This window comes from Denticeps clupeoides, unplaced genomic scaffold (assembly GCF_900700375.1).
Source record: "Denticeps clupeoides unplaced genomic scaffold, fDenClu1.1, whole genome shotgun sequence".
Classification (NCBI taxonomy): domain Eukaryota; kingdom Metazoa; phylum Chordata; class Actinopteri; order Clupeiformes; family Denticipitidae; genus Denticeps; species Denticeps clupeoides.
Genome location: NW_021630015.1, coordinates 188,696 through 198,713, shown reverse-complemented (window position 1 = coordinate 198,713; position 10,018 = coordinate 188,696). Strand labels below are relative to the sequence as shown.

The 10,018-nt window shown below is 50.8% G+C and overlaps 1 pseudogene; it reads right to left on the bottom strand.

The window, feature by feature from the left end:
• Positions 1-166: 166 nt before the first annotated feature.
• On the bottom strand, positions 167-8,961 carry LOC114780446 (phosphatidylinositol-binding clathrin assembly protein-like; annotated as a pseudogene).
• Between the last annotated feature and the right edge of the window lie 1,057 nt (positions 8,962-10,018).

Below are 10,018 nucleotides of genomic sequence, written 5' to 3'. Positions count from 1 at the left end.
TTTTGGCCTGAACTGTACATCATAATCTCAGATTTTCTGGAAAAATGGTGTTTAATGGTGTTTAAAGTGTCGCTCTGAATAACACACGGTTAGAAAATGAACCTGCAGGACATCTGCTGAGAAGAACCTTCAGATTTCACTTGACGTCATGACAACTCTGCAGCCGTTTCTTTAGAAAAAGGGATTTATTGGAACATTAAAAATGTGGCGCTGCTGGTATTTACAATGTCAGTCCAGTGCATGAGTAGAAATGGGGGAGGAGATCACATGATGCAGCGGTGAGGTTCTTCACAACGTTAATGAGCCAGCATAACTACACACACACATCAATACCGTCCCCGCCGGGAACCTTCGCCGGGTTTTGCCGGGACAGAAGAGCCACGTTTGTGCTTGAAACCTTCAGATGTCGCTGCAGCGCTGGTCCAGAACCGCGGCGTTCCGAGCTCTACAGCATTTACACGACGCAACAAGCTGTGGAGGGAGGAGGGTTCTGGAATGTTCCAGAAGGTCGGGACATAAATCCCACTGGTTCTGGTCCAGTCGCTATGCGTTCCATACGAGTCAGGCGGTGAGACGGAACATGCTGTATATACACACATACTGTACGAGCCAGACGTGAACCGGCGGGCGGGGCGGGGCGAGTTATATACAGAATGGGGCACAGACTCGTTTACACGTACGGCTGGGCGGAGCGCGGGTCAACTGGGGACGACATCGCACGACACAAACACCGACTACACTGTGCACGGTTACAGAGGGGGGAAAGAACGGTTCCGCTGACTTCACACGACACGGTACACTCACGATTCCACCTTCGCAGCGCCACCTGCCCGCTACGCTGCTCCGACTGCAGGAGCTGCGCTGAGGCTCCTCCGGCGTGTGGGGGGCGGGGCAAAACAAGAGCACGCACCAGCACAGTCCCGCCCACCACGTTCACGTCCTCTCGCTTCTTTTTTTTTTTTTGTTCTGGATGATTTGTGTCCTGGTTCTGACAACAGCGTGACGTCCCACTTGTCCGCGGTGCTACATGAAGTGCATCTGGAGGAAGAAGGACCAGAGTTAAAGTGGTAAATGGTTCAAATTGGTCAAGTGGCACCAGCGGACGCGATACCTGCGCTCCCGGCACGGGTCCGAAGGGGTGTGTGGTGCGCAGGATGGGCTGGTTGTAGATGACCGGAGGAGGCGCCATCACGGGGACAGAGCTCATCTGTCCCATCTGAGGAGGGACCTGCAGGGGGAAACGGGGGGGAATTCAGCAGAACTGGCAACGCGCCGGACGCCGCTTCACAACCGGAAAAAAAAACACACCATGCTGTAGACGGGAACTTGGGGCGCCATCATGGGCAAAGCCACCGGTGCTGGTGCCTGCAGACACAAACAGAGGGAAGGGTGAAGCTCCAGATTTATCTACGGAATCGTTCAGCATCACCACGGCGAGGAACTCACGTAGCCGGTGTAGATGATCCCGTTCTACAGGAACGGACATAGGAAGCAAGAGAGAAAGATTGCGTTATCAGAACGTCAGGAACCGAGTTGCGGCGTGGGCCGTGGGTGGCTGTCTCACCATGTGAGGGGCGGAGCTCGGGGCGGGCGCGCTGGGGGTGTGTCCCCACAGTGCCGCGGTGTGTTTGGACTGCCAGCTCGGCGTGCAGCCACTCCCCCCGACAGGCTTCTTCTCAAACGGCAGGTCCTGCCTGTCAAGAGCAGGCAACCTTAACACTCACATTTACATTTACATTTATGGCATTTACCAGACGCCCTTATCCAGAGCGACTTACAATCAGTAGTTACAGGGACAGTCCCCCCCTGGAGCAATTTAGGGTTAAGTGTCCTGCTCAGGGACACAATGGTAGTAAGCGGGATTCGAACCCGGGTCTTCTGGTTCATAGGCGAGTGTGTTACCCACTAGGCTACTACCACCCATACCCTCACAACTAGCAGGTCTTCACTACAAGCCTACAAGTGCTAAATAGTTTGATGATTCGATAGTTAATGAGACTTTTCCCCATGGCAGCCCATGTTTTGTGTTAGATGTTTAGCTAAAATCATTTTAACAATGTTCTTTGATTTATTTAAATGTTGTAGCCTAGCGGGTAACACACAAGACCCAGGTTCAAACCCCACTTACTACCATCGTGTCCCTGAGCAAGACACTTAACCCTGAGTGTCTCCAGGGGGGGACTGTCCCTGTAACTACTGATAAGGGCATCTGGTTACTGCTGGAAAAGTAAATATATTAAAACTGCCATTTGGAGACCACAAGGGGGCGAAGTTCACAATCAATTCAAATAATAGTCTTCATCAGATGTTTAATGCCTATTTCATTGTATTTGTAAAATAGTGATATTCATCATATTAAAACACGCTGCTTTGCAGTCGGTTGTACGGTGAAGTAAAGTAAAAGTCTCACTTTTTAGCTGGTGCTCCTCCAAAGTGCAAGTCTGTGAAAAGATGAAATAAAATGATTCAGCAGCCACACCGCAGAAGAAACACCGGAGGAAGGAGGAACACCTACTGCCCACAAGGCTGGCCAGAGACGAGTCCAGATCTCCACCCAGCAGCTTGGCCCCGGTGTGCAGTGAGACGTGGATCCCCGTGTTGGGGACTTGTCCTGTCAGTGGCGGTGGCTTCAGAAATGACCCTGCAGAGAACCTTACAGCAGCGAGAGTGAAAATCCTGATTTAACTTTCATGACGGTGACAGTCACATCAAGTGGAAAGAACAAAGCGGTTCGAAACGAAGGCGACTCACCAGAACACGTCCAGAAGAACAAGACAGATAGAGACAGAGGGAGGAGGAGAGTCAGTCCAACACAACCAGAGATGGAACAGTAACACTGTGTGTGTGCGTGTGTGTGTGTTATGCATGTGTGTTATGCGTGCGTGTGTGTGCGTGCGTGTGTGTGCATGTGTGCGTGTGTGTGTGTGTTATGCGTTAGTGTGCGTGCGTGTGTGTGTGCATGTGTCTGTGTATGTGTGCATATGTGTGCGTATGAGCGTGCATGTTTGTGCGTATGTGCGTGTGTGTGTGTGTGTGTTATGCGTAAGTGTGTGTGCATGTGTGCGTGCGTGTGTGTGTTATGCGTTAGTGTGCGTGCGTGTGTGTATGTGCATGTGTCTGTGTATGTGTGCATATGTGTGCGTATGAGCGTGCATGTTTGTGCGTATGCGTGTGTGTGTGGTGTGTGTTATGCGTAAGTGTGTGTGCATGTGTGCGTGCGTGTGTGTTATGCGTTAGTGTGCGTGCGTGTGTGTATGTGCATGTGTCTGTGTATGTGTGCATATGTGTGCGTATGAGCGTGCATGTTTGTGCGTATGTGCGTGTGTGTGTGTGTGTTATGCGTGCGTGTGTGTGCATGTGTGCGTGCGTGTGTGTGTTATGCGTTAGTGTGCGTGCGTGTGTGTATGTGCATGTGTCTGTGTATGTGTGCATATGTGTGCGTATGAGCGTGCATGTTTGTGCGTATGTGCGTGTGTGTGTGTGTGTGTTATGCGTAAGTGTGTGTGCATGTGTGTGCGTGTGTGTTATGCGTTAGTGTGCGTGCGTGTGTGTATGTGCATGTGTCTGTGTATGTGTGCATATGTGTGCGTATGAGCGTGCATGTTTGTGCGTATGTGCGTGTGTGTGTGTGTGTTATGCGTGCGTGTGTGTGGCATGTGTGTGTGCGTGTGGTGTGTTATGCGTTAGTGTGCGTGCGTGTGTGTATGTGCATGTGTGTTATGTGTGCATATGTGTGCGTATGAGCGTGCATGTTTGTGCGTATGTGCGTGTGTGTGTGTGTGTTATGCGTAAGTGTGTGTGCATGTGTGCGTGCGTGTGTGTTATGCGTTAGTGTGCGTGCGTGTGTGTATGTGCATGTGTCTGTGTATGTGTGCATATGTGTGCGTATGAGCGTGCATGTTTGTGCGTATGTGCGTGTGTGTGTGTGTGTTATGCGTGCGTGTGTGGCATGTGTGATGTGCGTGTGTGTGTTATGCGTTAGTGTGCGTGCGTGTGTGTATGTGCATGTGTCTGTGTATGTGTGCATATGTGTGCGTATGAGCGTGCATGTTTGTGCGTATGTGCGTGTGTGTGTGTGTGTGTGTGTGTACCTCCCCAGGCGCTGCTGTTGGGCTGATGGTTGGTGGGCGGGGCTGACAGTCCCAGACTCAGCTGCTCGAAGTGTCCATTGGTGAAGCTGCTCATGATACTGAGAGGGGAACAGAGATGCACCATTGATACTCAGTTCAGTGTTTGGTGTGTGTGTGTGTCTGTGTGTGTGTGTGAGTCCAGTGTTACCCATTTGTGTTGGAGAGAGTGGGCATCTGATCAGAAGTGCTGCTGCTGCTGCTGCTGCTGCCAACTGAATGTCCCACCGGAGATACTGCTGGTGTCTGGATGCTGCTGTCTCTCAGATGCTGATCCTAATCAGCCACACACACATACACACAGAGTCAAATACACAGACTGACTAAACTGACCAAATGCTCACATGTGTCCTCGCACCTTCATCAGCACGATTTTGTCCTTCTCTGCATCAGCTCCTCTCTGTGTCTCCTCAGTGCAGCTCAAGTTGGAGCTAAAAAAGCAACCAGAGGTGGAGGTTTGGTGATTGTTGTTGGGTGGAGGCTTGAGTGTCATGTTGGTGGTGATTGGAGTGATGTAGTTGGGTGGAGGCTTGAGTGACATGTTGGTGGTGATTGGAGTGATGTAGTTGGGTGGAGGCTTGAGTGACATGTTGGTGGTGATTGGAGTGATGTAGTTGGGTGGAGGCTTGAGTGACATGTTGGTGGTGATTGGAGTGATGAAGTTGGGTGTAGGTATGAGTGGCATGTTTGTGGTGATTGGAGTGATGTAGTTGGGTGGAGGCTTGAGTGACATGTTGGTGGTGATTGGAGTGATGTAGTTGGGTGGAGGCTTGAGTGACATGTTGGTGGTGATTGGAGTGATGTAGTTGGGTGTAGGTATGACTGGCATGTTTGTGGTGATTGGAGTGATGAAGTTGGGTGTAGGTATGAGTGGCATATTGGTGGTGATTGGAGTGACATGTTGGTGGTGATTGGAGTGATGTAGTTGGGTGAAGGTATGAGTGGCATATTGGTGGTGATTGGAGTGACATGTTGGTGGTGATTGGAGTGATGAAGTTGGGTGTAGGTATGAGTGGCATGTTGGTGGTGATTGGAGTGATGTAGTTGGGTGTAGGTATGACTGGCATGTTTGTGGTGATTGGAGTGATGAAGTTGGGTGTAGGTATGAGTGGCATGTTGGTGGTGATTGGAGTGATGTAGTTGGGTGTAGGTATGAGTGGCATGTTGGTGGTGATTGGAGTGACATGTTGGTGGTGATTGGAGTGATGTAGTTGGGTGTAGGTATGAGTGGCATATTGGTGGTGATTGGAGTGACATGTTGGTGGTGATTGGAGTGATGTAGTTGGGTGTAGGTATGAGTGGCATGTTGGTGGTGATTGGAGTGATGTAGTTGGGTGAAGGTATGAGTGGCATGTTGGTGGTGATTGGAGTGATGTAGTTGGGTGGAGGCTTGAGTGCCGTGGCAGGTGGTGGTTCTACCTGCTGCAGGAGCTGCTCTCCTTCGCTCTCCTCTTTTCCAGAGAGACCAGGTGGTGCTGCAGGGCTTCAGACAGGGTGCTGGGCGCCTTTAAAGAAGACACAACATCACCAAAGCCACCAGAGAACATGGTGTCTTGTATAGAGAGAACATAAGCGAGGAGGAGGAGGGAACCCGCCAAAAACATGGAGACGTCTGCACGGAAACACACGCATGTGCACTCACTAAATATTCGGCTCGGCCCTGCCTGGCTTTTCTCCACCAGGATGGGAGGTTCTAGCTCATATGTAGTAGTGCACAGAGGAAAACGGACACAGCGGGACATTAACCCTTGGATTCCATGTTGTAGCAACCACAGTTCTACAGGCGAGGGTTAGAACTCTGGGTCGCGTGAGAGTCCGCCTGCTGTGGTTTGCTGTAAGATGGAAGCCAACGCAGGTTAATCAGAAGAAGACAAACGTCCCATGTCTTATGCCTCCCGGATCTTGCTAATGAAGTGCATTCTAGGAGGAAGCAGAATGCAGTCTGCATGCTGTCTGCAAGAACCGGTCTCACACGCTCATGCAACATTTGCTTTAGCGGCTGTGTCATGGCCAATTGTCCATTTGTAAGTGTGTTCTGCGAGACAGGAGTGAGATCAGGAAGGTGGAGGGCAACCAGAACGTTCTTCGGGGGCAGAGAACCCGCTCCGTATCTCTGGCTTTCCGGAATGAACTTGATGAGAAACTGCAGGCCTTTCAGTTCGACCAGGCAGCTCCTCCTCTTTAAAACTCGGCTGGCGTGTTTGTACAGAACCAATTGGACGGAGGATCTGCCTGGTAGAACTAAACGTCCCGCCTCCGGTTTAAACTGATCGAGGCTACCAGACCCCTGGTGACCCCTGGTGACCCCTGGTGACCCTGAACGCACAGAGGCCAGCAGCAACTCTCCTCTTCAGCACTAGTTGTCCAGGTTGTCTGAGAAATGGCGCCGCGCCCGTACTGCACCCTGTGATGGAGGCGGGCGGCTGCACCGCCACGGTGCCGACAATGGGCGGAGCTTCATCAGAGCAATGCAGTACAGGGCGCCGCGGAAACGCACCGCCTCTAACAGGCATGGCCACACACAGACTAACTGGCTGCTCAGGGGCGGGGTGAGGTTTCTGAGGGCGTGGCAGGGGCGGAGTCAGCGGGGCAGGGAGATGGAGATGTGGGGTGAGAGAGGTCGAGGTGGAATGTGCCACTAACCTGTGAGAGATCTGGTTGTCAACCTGATCAATTCCTCGCTGTGACACAAAAAGAGGAGAGGGAGGAAACCCAAATCAAGAAAGAAAGAAATGTAAAAAAAACATGAGGGGAGGAGGAAGAAGAAGAAGAAGAAGAAGAACAAAAGAAAATGATTCACTTCTCCATGCAGTGGCTGTTAGACAGAGAGGAGGAGTGGGCGTGGCTTGTGGATGGCGGTGCTACACACGGATACGGCGTGTTTCATGTGGATGTTGGAACAGATCTGCGGAGATCGTAGTCGATGGGACATCCAAAGACGAACACGACTAATGTTGACTTTGGGGAGACACAGAGAAGACACAGATGAACACACATCGTAATGCAGCTGGATGAATGTGCGGTAAAAGTCAACTTTAGTCAGTTTTTGGATAGAAGGGCACCATTCCCATCCCCCGCCCGGAGAGGATGAACGTCCTCCACGCTCTGCAGCTGAATGGCCTTCTACATGCAGGACCGCGGCTCTGGAACTCTGGGGGCTGGAGGGGGGAAGGAACTCTGGAGAACTCTACCTCAGACACCTTGAGGAACTCGGACAGCCTGGTCATCCTGCTGAGGAACTGGGTATATATCTCCAGAGCCTCGGTGCACTGGCTCTTCTTCATGTCGAAATACTTCTCTGTGGAACAGGAGAACGTGATGAATTTCCCTCAGAGCAGAATAAACGGACTCTGGCTGGACTCATTACCCAGAAGGTTGATCACGCCTTCGTTATAGGCAGCAAAGAGACGGACTGAGTCCCTGAAGAGCAGCATGAAGGCATCGTGGACGACCCCGCTGGTCAGGTCACTGGGGGTGACCTGTGGAGATGGATGAGATCTTCAGAGCCCTGATCTACATAACCTGGCAAACGCTAATTAATACAGTTTATGTTTTAGATGATAATGTTCTAATCACCTCGAAGTCCAGCAGGGCGTCCAGCTGGGACTGAACAATGGGCAGCGTCTTCAGGAGCTTCTCTACACTCATGGTGCGCATGACTCCATCGCTCCTGGGAAACGGAGACCCGGACAACCCTGACCACACTGTCCATCATATCTGGACACACGTCTGACCCCAGACCACAACTCTCACCCTCTTCACTTTGGTGAGGTCCAGGACACCAGTCTGTAGGACAGGGCTTTTTCATTCAGATACCTGCTGTAGCACCTCATGAAGATGGACGCGTCATAACCTGCAAAGCATGGAAGACACGACAATCACGACATCATACTGTAGTGAGCTGCTACAGTGATGGCGATAGTGAACAGGGGACCTACCCTGGAACTGTCCTTTCTCCAGGAACGTGTTGATGTTAAAGAGCGAGCTCCTGGAGGACAAGTGCTTGATGAACCTCTGCAAAACAGAGGGGAATCAGAGGATAATAATGGTTTGTGACGTTCTTAACTGCTTCTGAATGGAGGAGGTTGTGATGGGGTGCAGGATCAGCTTCTGCAGCTGGATTGGCTTTCTGGTGGAGCAGAAGATGGAGCAGATGGAAGATGGTAGCAGTTGAGGCCCGTCCTACCTCACTGCCATACATCATCAGGTGGTGTGTGGCGATGAGGGCTTTAAACACCACCATCCAGCTCTGACTGGCCGTCCGCTCCAACAAGGCGTCCGCCAGGTGAGGGATGCTCACGTTTATCTCGTGGGTGCAGTGCACCAGGTCTGAAACACACACACACACACACACACACACACACACACACACACACACACACTCGCTGTAAAGACACGAATCATCTGCTACATCTGCAGGTGTGACTTTATTGGCTGTGAGGATGAGTGTGAACAGGACTGAAAGATTCTCCACCACAAACTGCACCATCAGGTCGATGATGAGATGAAACATCTCTTGTTTGTGTTGAAGGTTAAATTTTTGCATGCCATTGTGCTGATGCGTCGCGCGTCGTTTTTTTTTTTTTTTTATTATATCGGTTTTTAATAATCACGCAACATTAAAACCGCCGCCTCCGTGGGGCCCTGAGAATAAATTCATATCATCATCATCATCATCGACATCGCGTCGCATTCAGGACCACCGGCGGCCCCGACCTACAGTCCAGATGCTTCCTGCTGGCCGCGCCGGATCCTGCGCCGTGGCCCGGACCACGGCCCTGCTGACCGCGGCTCCGGCCACGCCGGCCCGCTCCCTGGCCAGAGGTCCCGACATGGATGTCCCGTGGAGGTCCGTGCGAGGAGGGATCCGATCCGATCAGACCGCGATTCGGAGCTACGGACGCGCAGCGCGTCGCTGGCGGTGCCGGTTAACCATGCAGCTGCTGGAGCGCCGATAATCGATCATGCGCGCCCCGAATAACCAGATCTGTTCCGATATCAGCTTCTTTTCGGTCTCAGATCAGAACCCGCCAGCCGCTCCGGTCCAGCGCTCCGGGTCTGATGCGGCTTTAGGTCCGCATTACTGGAGCCGCTTCTCGGCAGCTCGTCCTCCTGACAGCGTTTAAAATGGCCGGATGAGGATCAGGATCAGGTGACCGGAGAGGGAGATGGCAGCGCGTTCGGGGGATCCGCTCCTCGGTGGGCAACTTAAGGTGGAACCGGCACCAGCCGGAGCTCAGATGTGGAAGGAAGAAGAAAGCAGAGAAGCCACAACGAGACGGGAGGAGATGATCTGCAGCAGAAGACAACCTTAAAGCAGAAGATATTCATAACAGGATAATCAACTCGATTATTCACAGACGTGCGTTTACATTACATTACACTGCATTACATTACACTGTTACACTACACTGTTACACTACACTATTACATTACACTGTTACATTACACTGTACATTACACTATACATTACACTGTTCACTACACTATTACATTACACTGCATTACATTACACTGTTACACTACCACTATCTACATTACACTGTTAACTACACTATTACATTACACTGCATACAGTACACTGTTACATTACACGTTACACTACACTGTTACACTACACTATTACATGACACTGTTACACTACACTATTAATTACACTGCATTAAATACACTGTTACACTACACTATGACATTACACTATTACATTACACTGTTACACTACACTATACATTACACTATATATTACAGCATTAAACTACACTACACTACACTATTACATTAACTATTAAATTACACTGTTACACTACACTATTACCTTACAGCATTTTAAACTCCAATCACTGTTACACTACACTATTACATTACACTGTTACACTACACTATTACATACA